Source organism: Carlito syrichta, unplaced genomic scaffold (genome assembly GCF_000164805.1).
Source record: "Carlito syrichta isolate Samal-C Ts95f unplaced genomic scaffold, Tarsius_syrichta-2.0.1 Scaffold306893, whole genome shotgun sequence".
Taxonomy (NCBI): Eukaryota; Metazoa; Chordata; class Mammalia; order Primates; family Tarsiidae; genus Carlito; species Carlito syrichta.
The window spans coordinates 64,532-82,405 of record NW_007250989.1 but is presented as its reverse complement, the minus strand read 5'-3'; positions in this window follow the sequence as shown (position 1 = coordinate 82,405).

The window sequence follows — 17,874 nt, the reverse complement described above, 5'->3', positions numbered from 1 at the left end:
GCACTGCTTTATCCTCCTCTCTCCATTCCCTCCAGTCTGATTGTTTTCTTTTAAAATGCTCCTCATTTCTCTCCCATTTCATTTTCTTTCATCTGCAACCTGCTATTAAGGTTGTTTTCCCCACAGCTATTTTGACACCAGAGCAGCTTAATCTGTTCTCCTAATTAGCTTGTGATACACACACAGAGTGCAACAGGGTGCCCAATAGCATTCTCTCCAACCATCTCCCACGGTCCCCACCTCCTTCTGTCTCCCTCTTTCCCTGTCCTGTTCCCATGGCTCTTTCAGCCAGATCTTTCTCCAACAATCAGGAGGCCATAGACCTGGACCATTGGTCTGCTCTATGACTGCAGTGGCTATTTTTTGAGTTATTCCACGGAGGGAAACATTGTCTCCACAAAGCCCCTACTAGAATGCACTCATGAGCAATAAGCAGCCATTAGGCAGTATTAATGCTAATGGTAAGTCAGATAAACTTTCTTTGAGCGTTAACAAACTCAGATGGGGTAAGAAACCTCCTGCATAGGGGAACATTGAACAGAGGAACCAAACTCAAGTCCAAATAAAGGAAAAGGTAAAAATGAACTGGGAGAGTGAACGTGAATGTGTTGCTCTGGGGCGTGTGGTGTGGTGGGAGCTTTCTACAGCAAGCAGCGCAGAATAAAGACAGACGGTGGGCGCTTATGCTGGGCAGAGGCAGTGTGGCAGCCCTACAGAATCCCGTGGGCCAGACTTCTCCCAAGAACCTTCTAAGTACACACAAACACACCAACCTGCTCTAGAAAACGGATTGCCTCATCAAGTGAATGAGCCTGAACTACCAAACTCACTTTGGAATTTTCACAACTGGTTAGGGACAGTCCCAGCACAAGAGATACAATTAGGAAGCTAAAACAGAACAAGTATCATGCCTCTCTTCCCATTCCCCACTCACTTTGTTGAACTTTGTTGTTAGAAGATGACAAAAACGTGTTTTGCCTCATGACAGTCCTGAGCATTTTCCTTGCCTTAAGAAGCTTAGAGGCAACTCCTTGGTTTCAAAGGCTGGGCAGTGTCTTAGCCTTCCCAGTATTCCCCAGAGTTCCCCTCTAGCCACTGGCAAGACCCGTGGTCCACCCCATGAGATGGATATTATCATAAGATATCTTATGTAAAGGGATTTGCACCAGGCCTATGCCATTCTGGTTAGAGAATGGCTTCTCTAACCTTAAATGCCACAACTTTTTCTGCAATGCTTCACTACATGTTGAAAAGCAAAAGGTCTGACAGCATTGCCTATGATGTCAACTAAAGGTGCCATGACACTATCCTTTGACATAATCATAGAGATGTCACAGCATTGCATTGCCCACAATGTAACTCAGAAGCTGCACCAGTGCTACTTCTGAAAACACCTGGTTTCTTAATCCCAAGAACAGTTTCTGTAGGCTGTGCTCCCATTCCCAGCTGCCCAGAAAAGGAACAACCAGTTCCCAAAAAGTAAGAGCCTCATTATCATCTACACAGCAAATGATGTCTAAACCCTCTGAAAAACCTACCATTTGGGATTTGCATTTCTTTTTCTGAAATTCGCATCCTCCTACCTGGTACCTTAATTCTCTTCAGGAACTCACAAACACACTTTAATATGTGCCCCCCATTCCTTCCTTGACCTGTTCCAAACTCTCTCCCCAGCATGTATCAGGCTCCCTTCAATAAAGTTTATGGAACCTGGACTCCCAAATTTTATGGAAAATACATTTCTTAGGCAAGAATGCATTCATCCTATGTAGCAATATCTTCTTAATCTGCCCTGTCCTTGGCACTCTTAATGACTTCCCTAATTGAGTTTTGAAAATATTGTACGTTAAATCATGACTAATATGGTTAGAGCCATGCTCAAACCTGCACAGTCCTTCTGTCCTTGTCCTGTCAAAGCTGTGGGTAAACACACCTGCAGTTTCTAGAACATCCCAAACCTTGTTTCCAAAAGCAGAAAAGCAGAGAAACTGCGGGGATGTGTTCTTACCCTGAGAAGTAATATTTCCGTTGCAGGTGGTTGATCTGGCAATATGCAATGTGGCCAAGAACATGGGTTTTAGACTCTAGCTGACTAGAATTAAAACTTACCAGCTTAGCTACTTACCAGTCACATGGCCCTAGGCAAATGATAAGCTTTTGTGAGCTCCTGTTTTTTCATCTGTAAAATGGGGATGACAATAGTGCCTACCTCAGAGGATTAAAAGAGAGAACTGTGCAAAGCGCCTAGCACTCACATGGCACAAGGGATGCACTCAGTATGCTGGAGAAAACTTTTATGAGCTTGGAGCTTTGGAGTTTGGTGTAAAGGTTGTTCTTGAGATGAGAGAACCAGAGGCCTTCGGAACTAGTACTGGGTAACATCCATGATTCTGCTGTGGTCTGCTTTGTGACTGCAGTGGCTACCTTTTGAGTTATTCCACGGAAGGAAATATTGTGTCCACAAAGCCCCTACTAGAATGCACTCATGAGCAATAGGCAGCCATTAGGCAGTATTAATGTTAATGATAAGTCATATAAGCTTTCTTTGAGAATTAACAAACTCAGATGGGGTAAGGAACCTCCCGCATAGGGGAACATTGAATGGAAGAACCAACCTCAAGTCCAAATAAAGGAAAGGGTAAAAATGAACTGGGAGAGTGAACGTGAATGGGCTGGTCTGTTGTCTCGGGAAATATTTTCACTACCTGTTAATAGGTTGCGGTGCCTTCATACATGTCTCCACTCTCAGACTGCCAAAAGCTGTCGGTGTCCTTTGCTTAGACCCTTGGTCTACTCTAGGCTCCAAAACTGCCATTTTGCTATGGTATCTCAGAGATGATTGCATGGAAATAGACATTCAACAATCATCTAACTCAATTAAAAATTCATTTCAAGGAACACCCAATCTACCTCATATCCCAGGCATTTCTTTTTCCTAAGACACTTCCACTCATCCTCCAGAATGGTTGTACATTAATTTGGTCAGCAAATATTTAATGAGTACCTACCATATGCCAGGCAATGGGAGTAACAAAAATGAACAAGATGGATAAAAATATCTCTGACTTCACAGAACTTACATCCTTGTCAGGAAAGATAGACCATAAACAAATAAATAAAGATGTGGTATAGAGAAGGATAAAGCAGATTCTGGTGGAGAGGGAATGGGGGGAAGTGGTCCCTTCCATTTCTGTAGAGAAGTCAGAGGAGGCCTTGTGCCCAAGGGCTTTGTCCAAAGGCTTGAAGAGCATGAAAGACTGACATCTGAGGAGGAATGTTGCAGGAAGAGGAACCCACCATGCAGAGGCCCCAGGAGGAGATATGGTTGCAGACTCGCAAGGAAATCTAGGAGTGTGCAGCGGCATCATCAAAGCAAAAGCATAAAGAGGGTCAAAGACATAGTAGAAGACCATTTCAGGTAGGGACTTGCGAACCATGGCAGGGGCTTGGCCTTTAACTCTGGAAAGATAGTCAGTCAGTGTGGGATATGGGTAGAGGAGAGACATAAGAAGACTTCAGTTTTTAGAGGATCACTCTGGATGCTCTACTGAGAATGGACTGCGTGGGTAGCAAGGGAAGAGGTCTCTTTTGGCTAAAAGGCTCCTCATTATCCTAGGAAAGAGAGGATGGTGTTTTGGACCAGGAGATAGCAGTGGAGATGAGGAGAGAACAACCCAGACCTTACTTGCTACAGGAAGTCTCATCCTCTCTCTGCCCTGTGCTAACACCACCATAGCACTTTCACCCATATTTTAATTTTTTCTCTACCTCCACTGATTCTGAGCTCCTTGAGACTAGGACCATATTTCATGTATTTCTATAACCTCAGAACCTAACCCAATGCTTCTTAGTACAGGGTATGCAGTCCTAATAAAATGTACAATTTTTTTTGTCTTTCCTCAACATACAAGGTACTTAGGGATAAACATCAGTGGTCCATGGTCCTAGAAAATGTAGCATTGGAAATTTATGCTATTCAAGAGCGACCCTGAAGGTCTATGGTTTGTCACTTTGCTGAGGCACAAATTTGAGCTACTTGCTTGACTGGTATATAAGAAACAGATCCCACCCTGGTGACTGGACCCCAGTGACTACCCAGAATACACGCCTCAGTCCAACTTAGTTTTTCTCTCCTCTCAGCGGTATTTTGTGAGGGTATGGAGAAGATTCATATATTTCAGGATCCATAAAGATCTCTCTCCTAAAAGGTAAGAATCCATATTGTAAAATGCAGTCTCTATTTTCATCAGGTTCACATTTTAGTGGGGAGAGAGACCATAATAAAATACAAGGTAGCATGATAAGGTGGAAAATATGGAAGGAAGACATGAAAGATATTTAATATCTAGAAATCATTCATGTAGAATACCATAACAACAGAATTAAGAAAGAAATACCACATGACTATCTCCATAGATGCAGAAAAAGCATTTGACAAAATCCTACAGCATTTCATTATTAAAAAAAAAACAACTCAGCAAATTAGGAAGAGAAGGAAACTTCCTGAACGTGATAAAGATCATCTACAAAAAAATCACAGCTAACATACTTAATGGTGCAAAAACCGGATGCTTTCCCCCTAAGATCAGAAACAACAGAAGGATGTCCAGTTTCACCACTTTTATTCAACATTATATCAGATGTTCTAGACAGGGCAATAAGGAAATAAAATTAAATAAAAAACATCTAGATTGTAAAGAAAGAACTCAAACCATAATCACAGATAACATGATCATATATATGGAAAATCTTAAGGAATCCACTAAAAAATTACTAGAACTAATAATGAGTTCAGCAAGGTAGCAGAACACAATATCGATATACAAAAAATCAATTGTATTTCTATATATTAGCAAATGAACAATTCAAAAATAAAATTAAAAACACAATTTCATATTCAATAGCATCAAAAAGAGTAAAATATTTAGAAGTAAGCATAACCAAAGAAGTATAGAGAGGTGGGACCTCATCAAACTTAAAAGTTTTTGCACAGCAAAAGATACCATCAAGAGAGTAAAGAGACAACCCACAGAATGGGGGAAAAAATACTTGCAAACTATGCATCTGACAAAGGCCTAACATTCGGCATCTACAAGGAACTCAAACGAATTGACAGGAAATAGCAAACAACCCCATTAAAAAGTAGGCAAAGGACGTGAACAGACACTTCTCAAAGAAAGACATTCAAGCAGCTGAAGAAAGACATTCAAGCAGCCGACAAAAATATGAAAAAATACTCAGCCTCACTAATCATCAAAGAAATGAGATATCACCTCATGCCAGTAAGGATGGCTACTATTAAAAAGTCAAAAAAAAAAAAAACAGATGCTGGCATAGTTGCAGAGAAAAGGGAACACTGCTACACTGCTGGTGGGAATGTAAGCTAGTTCAGCCTCTGTGGAAAGCAGCGTGACAATGTCTCAAAGAACTAGAAGTTGAATTTTCTTGTGATCCAGTACCCCCTCTTCTGGGAATATACTCAGAGGAACATAAATCACTCTACCAAAAAGACACCTGCACATGTATGTTCACTGCAGCACTATTCATAACAGCAAAAACATAGAACCAACCCAGATGCCCATCAAAAGTGGACTGGATAAAGAAAATGTGGTAGGTACACACAATGGAATATTATGTAGTCAAAAAGAATAACAAAATCATGGCTGTCACAGCAACATAGATGCAGCTGGAGACCATCACACTAAGAGAACTGTCACAGAAACAAAGAACTGAATATTGCATGTTCTCACTCATAGGTGGGCTCTGGTCACTGGTCACATGAGCACAAGGGTGAAATTGGTAGTTGCTGGACACTAATAGGGGGAGAGGGAGGGAAGGAAAAAGGAGAGGGGAACATGGCAGCACATTGGGTACAAGGACCATTATCAGGGAGAGAGAGAGCCAGTTAGAAGTTCAAATTTCACGTGCATGCAACTTACTTTTGTAGTAAATTCTACTTGTACTGCACAACTCTAAAATAAAATATTTTTAAAAGAAGTATAAAGTGTGTACTCTGAAGACTATAAATCATTGTTGGAAGAAATAAAGAAGATCTAAATAAATGGAAAGACATCCCTAGTTCATGGATCAAAGATTTAATATTGTTAAAATGGCAATACTCTCCCAAACTGTTCTATAAATTCAGTGGAATTTTTATCAAACCCCCACCTGGTTTCTTTGTAGAAATTGACAATTTGATCCTAAAATTCATATGGAACCAAAAGAGACCCAGAATAGCCAGAACTCTCTTGAAAAAGAATAAAATGACAAGACTCACAATTCCTAAATTCAAAACTTACTGCAAAGCTACAGTAATCAAGACATTACAAGCATCAGAATAGACATAGATATCAATGGGATAGAACTGAGAATCCAAAAATAAATTTGTATATTTTCATTAATTTTCAGCAAGGATCTAAGATAACTCAGTGAGAAAAGAATAGTATTTTCAACAAAGTGTGTGGGACAACTGAATGACCAATGCAAAAAAAAAATGAAATTAGACTCTTATCTCCCATCATATACAAAAATTAACTCCAAGTAGAACAAATATCTAAATGTAAGAGCCAAGACTATGAAAGTCTTAGAAGAAATATAGGTATGTTTGTGACCCTGGATCAGGCAATAGATTTTTAGGTGTGACACCAAATGCACAAGCAATAAAAGAAAAAGCAGATATACAACTTTATAAAAATTAGAAAACTTTATTTTTGCATCAGAGGACACTATCAAGAAAATGAGAGACAACTCACAGAGTAGGAGAAAATATTTGCAAACTGTCTGATGAGGGACTTATATCTAGGATATATAAAAACATAAACATTTTAAAAACCAAATAACTCAAAATGAGCAAATAACCTGAATAGACATTTCTCCAAAGAATATATACAAATGGCCAGGAAGTACATTGGAAAAAAAGATACTCAACATTATTTGTCATCTGAGAAAAGCAGACAGAATTAAGATGGTACTTCATACCTGGTTGAATAACTATAATCAAAAAGTCAGATAATAACAAGTGTTGGTGAGGATGTGGAGAAAAAAGAGCTCTCATATATTTCTGGTGGGAACATAAGATGGTGTAGCCACTTTGGAAAACCATCTAGAAGTTACTCAAAAAGTTAAGTGTACAGTTACCATTCCAGCAATTCTACTCCTAAGTGTATACTCAAAAAAAATGGAGACATATTGCCATACTTACACAAGAATAGTTATAGCAGCATTATTCATGAACGCCAAAAGGTGTAAACAACCTACAAGTCCATCAACTGATGATACCACAAACTGTGGTACATCCACAAAACGTAATAGTATTCAGCCATCAAAAGAAAGTATGCACTGATACATCCATGCATGGATGAATCTTTTTTTAATAGCAAAATGGTATTCCTTTATTCAATTATCTTGATAATTACATTAAATGCAAATGAACTGAACACTCCAATTAGAAGGCAAGGGCTGTTAGACTAAATATAATTAATAAGGAAGATGCTTATTATATTTGATACGTAGGAAGTAGACTTTATCATGATACAGATAGATTTAATTTAAATAGGCAGAAGAAAATATACCCTGCAAATATTTATAAGAAAACTGAAATGTCTGTATTAGTGTTAGATAAAGTAGACTTACTGACAGAGTTCAATCAATAACAAAATGGAATATTTTATACTAATAAATAGTAAGTCATCAGTAAAACATGACAATGCCAAATGTGTATGTATGTGCCAAATGTGTATGTATGTATGCTGAAACAGAGTTTCAACATTTATGAAATATATACTGACAGAATTAAAATGTATAAAAATTAAAATCCCTGTGTATTTTTATATAAATCTGCTGCCATAGTTGATGATTTTTAACAACCGTCTCATAATAATTGATAGAACAAGTAGGAAAAAATCAATAAGAGTATAAACCACATACATGGATGAATCTTAGTCATTGTGCTAAGTAAAAGAAGTCATTGACAAGAGAGCACATACTATATGGTTTTGTTTATATTAAATGTCCAAAACAGGCAAATATATAAAACAGAAAGCAGACGGGTAGTTGTTTACAGTTGGGTGGGATGGAGAACTGGGAGATGATAGATAAGGTCATGAGGTTTCTTTTCTAGGTGATTAAATGTTTTAAATTCATTGTGGTAATGGCTTCACAATTCTGTGGAGATACTATGAAATCTTTGAATGACACACATTAAAATGTAGATTTATGGTATGTGAATTACATCTCAATAAAAACTGCCACAAAAACAAAAAGACAATGGGGCAGAGTAGAAGAGAAGGGAAAATGACTCAGAGGCAAGTTGGAGGGGATTTTTCAGAACAAATAAAATAGACCAATTGACAGATTCAGAAAGCCCAACAAATCCCAAGAAGAATGCATTTTTTTAAAATTACCTTGAAATGGGATATAATGAAATCACAAAACACCAAAGATAAAGCACTCAGAGGAAAATGACAAAAAGGAATGATTTAGATCGACAACTGACATCAACAGCAACAATGACAGTCTGAACATGGTGGAATTGCATGTAAAATGTACTGAAAGAAAATCATTGAAACTCTAGACTTGGGCAAAATTCAGACAAAACTGAGATCATTTTATTATAATAGAATAAGTTGACAGGGAGATTTGGGGGAAAATATCTTGTATAATTTGTGTGTATGAAAGAAGACCTTTAGCGATGGAAGCACAAGACCTGAATTTGCATCTTGGCCCTGTGCTATTGAAGAAAATTAAAGTTGGACAAGTCCCAGAAACTCTTGGTAACTCAGTTCTCCTCATATATGGTACAGGAATGTCTGACTACTTATCTAACAGGGCTGGTAAAAAGCTTGAATACAATCAGATATCCTAAAGGTCTTTGAAATCTGTAAAGAATGTACAACTTAATAAGTACTGATATGAAATTATCTCCAAGACATTTTTTTAATTAAAAAATAAAGTTGATGGCTGGGCGCAGTGGCTCCTGGCACTTTGGGAGGCCAAGGTGAGTGGATTGTCTGAGCCCGCGGGTTCGAGACCAACCTGTGCAACTTGGCGACACCTTGCCTCTACAATAAATAAAAAATTAGCTGGTGTGGTAGTGCACACCTGTAGTTCTGTCTACTTGGAAGGCTGAGGCAGAAGGATCACCAGAGCCCAGCAGGTCAGTGCTGGGGTGGATATGAGCGTGGCACTGCACTCCAGCCTGGGCGAGGGAATGAGACTCCAACTCAAAAAAAAAAAAAAAGGAAAGTTGCAATATAATGTATATGGAAGTTATTACTTATGCATAAAGAGGGAGAAATATGGTAGGTATGTACTTTTATATGCATAAAACATCTCCAGGATTCACAAGAAATTGATAACTGTTACCTCAGGGCAGGAGAACTTTCCCTAGGAAACAGAGAAAAGAGACAGACCTACTTGAAATTTTACATAATAACATTTTAAAAAATAAAACCAAAAACATGCTAAACAAAATATATGGAGACATATTTTTTGTAATTTTATAACTTTTATCATTTTAGGACTTTTATCCAGTCAAAGGCTTTTTAAAATTTGACACAAAACAAAGATAGCATAAAATAACAAATTAACAAATTCAAATAGCCAAATTTGACAATAAAAACATCACAGCATCGTTTGTACATTTAAATTTTTACATTATGTGATTGCATGTGGCACATACTCAAAATAAACTAATTCATATTTAAATGCTTTTGAATCTCTGATGTTCCATAATCTTCATAATATCCAACAGAGGATGGCCCCTAATTGTAGCTACTCAGGGATAGGTGCTCTACCCTGTTGAATTCTTCCTTACTTCTAGGTGAGGCTGATGTTTAGGTTATAACTCTCCTAACTCGATGACATTCCATAAACTATGTGAGCTCATTGCAGCCAATTTGCATGTCATTTGACACTCTATTCCCATGAGGACAAAATGTACACCAGTTTCCCATTCATAACTCCTATAAGTGCCCAGATATCTGCATCTCAGGCAGGTTGGCCAAGACCCCTAGGCCAACCCCTCACTGCCCTCCACTAAGGAATATGCACCCCCAACTCCAGCCTTACAACCTCCAGTCAAAGTCAACTCTAGTTTTTTCTCCATTTGTAATCTTACCAGCTGTTCCAGGGTCCTCACTCCCTGCTTACAGCTAGCAACAATTAACTTCCTGACACAAATTCTGGCTGGAGTTGCCAGGTTCCTAAGAATAAAACATTTTATTTCCTAAAACAACAAGGGACAGCTCGTTGTTGTTAGTTCACTTTCAGCTATGTAGCTTCTAAATGAGTACATAAACTTTTTCTACGGGTTTCAGTCTTGCCCTGAGGTGATGCCATTAAATGCATTTTAATTAAACAGAATGGTGCATCCGGAAAAGCATGAGCATGCGTGTGGCGCTGTCCATGGTTCTGGCCCTGCTTGCCAGTCTGCTGGTTAGGGTTTTCTCCAAACCTGCGACAGCAGAGATCACTGAGCAAACTCTTCCAAGAATTCTAAAATATGTGAGGGAAAAGACAGTGGGGTAAGAGAAGGAAAGGGAGAACAAGAGAGAGAGAAAAAACCCAAAGACGATTGCAAAAGCAGAGACCACTGAAAGATGAATTAGCAAGTGGAAAAGAAGACTTCTGTTTTATTTTTCAAACAATTGTAGTCACCAAGAAGCCACAGTCAATCATAACTGAAATATGAATCACAAAATTACTGAAGGATGCCCAACATAGGAGAAAATAAAAATAAATACATGAAGCAAAATTACTGAACGAAAGTTAAAAAAAAAAAAGTATCAAGGATGCCAAGAGATACTGAGACTTGCTGGAGCTGATGCAAACAAATACATCCTTGGGGCTGAACCAGAGTAGCAGATGGGTGGAGACAGTATGATTGCATTGTGTAATGCCAGCATTTTTATGATTTTTCTTGTACATCTTGATGCAAAGTGGGAATTATGTGTCACAATTGACATAGTTTCTTCCAGGTCCTTGTGAAAGTTCTCTCATATCTCCAACAGCTGAGTTATTTTTCTCTCTGAGAGAATGAGGGGCACTCCCTTCCCTGTCTCCTCCTCCTCTGTTCATACTTCCCTGGGGTCAGCACTGACAGCACACACCACACAGAATACATTTAGCTCCGCAGCTGCTGAACGTTGACAAATTGCCAGTTCTTTCAGCAGATAACAATTCTTCATAGCTTATTTTCAAAACACTTGAACTCTATAATGTATGCTCACTCTGCTACAAGGAATTACAGAAAATTGATACGCTCCCCAATATCAAAAAGCAAAATCATTGTTCTTGGTCTGGTTGTTTATATGCCATCTGGGCTTCAGGGCACATGGGAAGAAACTGCAAAATTGAGGGCAATGTTCAAGGGTCTTGGAGTGTGAGATGGCTGAGAACTGCTCAGAGCCAGTAAGGACTTCACTGCAAAGTAATCACAGGCACTGGCACAGAGGTGTCACTGCTAGAAATCAAGGCCAGCTGGAGTGTTCTGCATGGGAGATAATTCTATTTGGTTTGCTTTTGTGGACCCTTTTATTCTCTATATAATTTCCCAGTACTGCAGAATGTCAAGTCTAGAAAGTAGCTTAAATATAGTCCATGTTTCCCAAGCATTTTTACTACTTACAAGCAAACAACAACAAAAACAACCTTCAAGAAACTGAAATCCAAAGAAGTTGGCTGGTTTCCAAGGTCACAACAAGACTAGAATCCAAGCTTCTGCTCCTAATCCGTGCTTATTATATTACACTACAATAGCTCCAGCTCTACCATTCACTGCCTGTGTGTCCTTGAGTAAGCTGATTCCTTTCTCTGCATCCCAATTTTCTCACCTGTTAAAGAGAGACACAATTAGCACCTTTCTTTTTTGGGGTTCATGTGAGGACCAAATGAGGCAATTTATATGAAGTGCTTAGCACAGTGTCTGGCTCATAAACATTCAATAAGTAAGGATTCTCATTATTACTAATGCTATTATTAACATTTTCATCTTACCTATGAAGACACAGAAACTAGGTATTCAAGCTACAAGAAAACTTGGCAAGACAACAAGATTCTAAAATAATTGATTTCTAACTCTAAACCCTAACATGTTATCGACACTGAGCTTACTTCTCTCAGAAACAGCTTCTTAGGACACACATGTACTGAAGTCAGCACGACTGCACCTCTCACACCCCCAATGCCCCAAGAACTAAGCTGAGAGCACCAACATCCAAGAAGAAAACTAAATTCAAACTCCTTCACCCTCAGTCTCTTCATACTCAAGAGCCAGGCTGGGCAATGAAGTCATCAGCAGGCTGAAATTCTAAGGGGGTGCCAAAAAATGTATACACATTTTAAGAGATGTTATCCATGAATCACTTTTTGAAGTTGAATTAAATTACAGTAGCAATGTGTAGTATGACATTTGCTCAATTGTGTTTCTGCCATTTTATTTTACTGACCTGCCTGTGGCATAGTGATGCTAGCATTCATTTGATTAACACCATCTTTTGAGTGAACATCATCCTTAAAATGTGTATACATTGTTTGTTTGTTTGTTTGTTTGTTGGCACCCTCTGTATATTTTGTGATTCTGACCTGCTTGTAGTTTTAGTTGCTCAAAATCCCAATTTTTGTTCATCCTCTAACCTGATTAATGAAGCACAATAAGTATTTGAGGATTAATAAACATATTAATGAGAAAGAAGAAATGAATTTACCAAGGAGGCCTAGAAAATAAAAGAATGAAAGTCATTAGAAGAAAAAAGTATTAAAAGATGTGATTAACTGTACATGAGAAAGATGCAATTACCATTGCTGTTTTCAAAAAGAACCTCATCATATGCATCAGATTCAATTGCTCCCTTTCCCTGCAAATAAACCAGAGCCTTGTCTCCTCTGTAATGGAATTCAACCCTTAGTGCTGATGAATCAGAACCAGATTGTAATGCTTTCTCGCCCAGTAAGCCCGGAATTATTTCCAGCCAGTTCAGAAGCTGCTCACTCTTGGTTGTACAGGTCATTACCAGAAGAAGCATTTAGGAAAGAAGGTCCAGCTTCCACACAAATCAGGGGAGAGGGAAGAGAAAAGGGAAGAAAACCTGCAGGCGGGAATCAATTAGACCCGCTCATGGCCTTTACATACTTTAAGACTCACTCGAAGGAACCAGATCAAACTCCAATCTGTACTCCCATTCATTCCTGAAGACCTCATTCCTCTAGCAGAAAATTCCATTTTAGGGCATATAAAGAGTCAGGATGGCGCCTCCCACCGGTCAGGTGTTTTACACATGGCAAGGCCCTTTAGGGAGCATGATTCTACCCAAGCTCTGTACCAGCCCTGTGAGGTCAGTAAACAAACAACTCCCCAGTAAAATGGGAAGGCCGAGTTCCCCAGAAGTTCGGAGATTTGCCCAAGTTTTTCTGTTGGTTTATTGTTTTTTGTTTTTAATCTCTATAGTTCCAGGGCAAAAATTTCAATTCAGGTTTTGTGGTTCCAGGCCTAAAGCTGTTCATTGTGCACACACAAAAATGATATGAGGGCCTAAAGCTGTTCATTGTGCACACACAAAAATGATATGAGAAATCTCCCCAGAAATCTCCCTACCTTACCTCAGTTCTGTAAGGGGAACTTAGCAGGACATGGGTGTGGCAACCACAGAGGAAGGAGCAAATGGACGGAGTACCTGCTACAAGTCGAGCACTACGCTGGGCCCCTTATACACACCACATCCCCACACCAGGTCTGCAAAGGAGATTTTACAGATGAGGAAACTGAGTCACAGCAAAGCAAAATTGCCTGCGTGAGTTTCAGTTTCCTCAGCTATTCTGTGAAATTGCAGGATTGAACTTGATGATCTCTAAAGTCCCTTTCATTTCTAAGAATCTGCGATTCCAAGAAAAGCAAAGAAACTGCCTCCACCAGGCAGTGCAGGGGACATATGTTCACATCTACTGCCACCAACACAGCTCTTTCCCTGGTGTGCAGGGGACAACTCCATATCACTCTCTAAGAGGAAGGAGAGGTGTCCTCTGAGAAGCAATAACCCTAATAGAAGTTTCTTGTGTACCTCTCCAAATAAAATATACCATGGTTCTCAGCACACACTCAGACTTACTGGCCTGTGGATTCCCATGGAAATGTGGCTCCCAGCCAAGTAGCCCCATATGCTGAGTGGGAGGCCCTGACACACACAACCAGAACAAACTTCCTGAGGCCCCACAGGGCCACCAGATTTTCTCCCCACAGCCCACCTGCCTCGGCCTTCCATTGTTCCCAGCAGAAACCCACAGTATGAGAAACCAAGCCGCACTGCAGAAAGGATTTATGGAAGTATCTGGTCCAACCCATGTTAATTTCCTGTTCCTGACATTAATAATAACAGCAGCAGCTACCATCTGTGTACCTTACCATGTGCCAAACACTATCCTAAGTGCTTTCCAGGGTCCACCTCTTTCAGTTGTCTCCACAACTCCATACTCTGGGTACTATTATTATCCCTGTTTTACAGATGAGAAAACTGAGGAAAAGAGGTTCAATAACTGGCCTAATGTCACACCGCTAAAAAGCGATGGACTCAGTAGTCAAATCCAGGTCTTTTTGACCTGACAGCTTGCATTTTTAATAGCTTCTCCAGGGCCTGGCACCATGCCCGATGCTCACCCAGTGCGTGTTGAAAAACCAGCGTGTCCATATGGTAGGAAGACAGGGAACCCTTCAAGGGAAGAGTGGCAGATCACACGGAGCTCTGGGAGGAAACACATGTGCCTACAACCACGCTGCAAGAAAGTCAGGGAGGCCCTACACACAACTCCAGGAGTGTGTCACGGTCCACGCCAAGGACAAGAAGTTAATAGAAATGTGGGATGGGTGGTCCCTAGTGTTTAAGTCTATGTGAGCTCCTTTTTTCCTGAGTATCAACTTACTACACAGTCAAAATTCACACGTTTCCGTCAGGTACAGTGGCTCATGCCTGTAATCCCATCACTTTGGGAAGCTGAGGCGGGAGGACTGCTTGAGCCCAGAAGTCAAGAGACCAGCCTGGGTAATAAAACAAGACCTCCATCTCTCCTTTTTTTAAAAAAATCACAAGTTTCAGGAAAGATAAGGGAATCATTTCCAGAAAAGGTCCTGGAAGGGAAGGGGATTGGGTGGACCCAATGTAGAGAAAAGGGAGAAACTGCCATCCCTTCAGTCTGCAATTTTGAGCACCTACCATGCACCAGTCTCTATGCAAGATTATCCCCCTGGAGCCCACAATTTATTGGGGCGAGACCCTGAATAGAGCCACTTTAAAATATATGTAATTTATGACTGCGGTGGATGTGTGAGGGAAAAGCAAAATTATGAGAGTATTTAATGAAGAAATCTGATTTAGTTTGATGGTGTCGTGGCAGGCCTAACTGAACAGATGAGTAGGAGTTCATCAAGCCAAGGGATGGTGGAGGTCGGAAAAACATCACAATGTGAGGGAACAGCATGTGCAAAGCTCTAAAGTCTAAGGTGCCAGAGGAAGGCTGGTGTTGCAGGTGGAAGATTGTGGCAAGGTGGGTAGGAGGAGAGACCCCACGGTCTGAGCACACAGAGCTCTGAGCTGCGTTAGGGTGTTTCATTACATGTCAAGCACCATGGCAGGTCACTAAGCTGGTAAGAGACAAAAGCAGCTTCCCATTTTGGAAAAGTCACACTGGCTATTGTGCAGAGGATAGATGTGGCTGGGAGAAGCTGGAAGCAGAGAAACTAGTTATGAGGCCAGCACTGCACCCAGGTAAGAGCGGAGGGCAGTCTGGAGAGGGTGGTAGATCGAGGAGGTGGTGAGCTATGCACTAAGTCTGGTGAGATGGTGAGACTTTGGTGAGGATCAGGATGGAGAGAGAAGCAAAAACAACTGAGATGAGCAGGAGCCCAACACTTTCCCACCTGGACCTTGCAGCAACTCCAGCGACAATGGCCCAAAAATGAGTCCCAAGAAGGGGGTACTTGAGAGTTCAGCCTCTCCAAACACCACACCCCACATCTGGAAAAAACCTAGTGCAGTTCTGGGTATCTGCTCCCAGCTTTCTCCCCCGACGTGGGCCCCTTGCCCACTGAGAGCAAAGTGGCTGTCCCCAACCTGAGCTCCCTGGGATGGGGTAGGAGGTGGCACTCCTGAGAGAAAAATGAATGAAAAACAAGCTTCCCCCCTTGGCTAAGAGGAAAAGAAGTCTGTCACCAACATGCCTTGCAAAAGAGAGAAATAAGACATCAAGAGGCAAGGAAACCCAACCCAAACCCAGCCAAATCCAACTATATGCCCTCTCATTAAAGAAAAATCCTGGGCCCAGTGTGGTGGCTCATATCTCGAATCCCAGCACTTTGGGAGGCCGAAGTGGGAGGATTGCTTGAGCCCAGGGGTTTAAGGCAAATAGCAAGGCCTCATCTCTACAAAAAACTAAACACTAGCCGGGTATGGTGGCACATGCCTGTAGTCCCAGCTACTCAGGAGGCTGAGACGGAAGGATCGCCTGAGCCTAGGAAGTTGAGGCCGTGATTACACCACTGCACTCCAGCCTGCACGACAGAAGACGCTGACTCAAAAAAAAAAAAAAATCCTGAAATTGTCAGAAATATATATACAGTCATTTCTAAATACCATCATTTATCTCACCTCAAACCAACTTTTCTGGAGAGGATCCACAGACAAATCTGCCCTTATCAAAGGTTGAATTCAGAAAAGCAGAGGCAGTGATGACTCCACCCATGGGGGGTCAGGGGTGACATACCTGGCGGAGCCCACGGCTAAGCCCTCGATTGTCTCCCACGTTTGACCAGCCTTTTGTGTCAACCCCGAGCCCTCCACAAGCCTGCTCGCACTACTGCATCACAGAGCAGCCCCTGTCCTCTCAGCCCCCACATCCACCCCAGGGCTACTGGTTCCATCCTAGCCCTACTAATGATAATAACAGCTATAGTTTATTAAGCATCTCCTTGGGAGCCAGACCGGCATTTCAAATAAGCAGTGTTATCCCTGATGCGGGATCTGAGACTCAGAAAGTGAATGACTCAGTTAGGACTCAGACTCCAGGTCTATCTGACAGCCGACCTATGCCCTAATTACTTTGTTAAACATCCTACTGGTCCCCTGGGCCACCTCTCAAGGTACTTTTGCCTAAGTCAGCAGGAGGGTCATGGGTTTGAAGGAAAGCCTGGCAGTTTCCTCTTCAGACATGAGAATGAAAATGGCAGTCCTTCTATCCTCTTCCAGAGAGCAAGCTCCCTGCTGGGCTGAAACAAGGAGAGAGACAGCCCACAGAGCTGAAAGCCCGAGGGTCCAGGTTCTGCATCATCTGAGACCACCGGAGTGCAGCTCCCAAAAAGGGACAGTCCTGGTAACCTCAAATCCAGAATTAAGGCTGATCACTCTCTGATTCCCTCTCCATCGATCATAGAGCTGACACCATTCCCACCCCCTACCCCAGCCTATGGTGGAAAGGTCTAACCTGACGCTGTTCCCTACTACTCAGCCTCTCCCAAGGCTAGAGGGGCTGTGGCTAAGAGAGCATGGTAGTTAAGATCAAGGTCCTGGAGTCAGGCCACCAGGATTACTATCTTCGGATCCTTGGGAAAACCACTTCTCCTTTCTGAGTCTCAGATTCCCCATCTGCAAAATGGGAATGACAATAATAGTACTCACCACACAAGGTTGTTGTGAGGATGGATGAGATTGCACAGCTAAAGCTTGGCACCCAGCAGGCTGTGGTAGCTGAGATTGCACCCTCTATCCTGGAAGATGGCTCATCAGTTGGCGAGCATGAAGGTGATTATCAGCCCTGCCAAGAAGCCTTCCCGAATTGGGTGTGCCCACATCCACATGCAGGATAGTGAGGCTAAGCAACCCCCACCCCAAACCC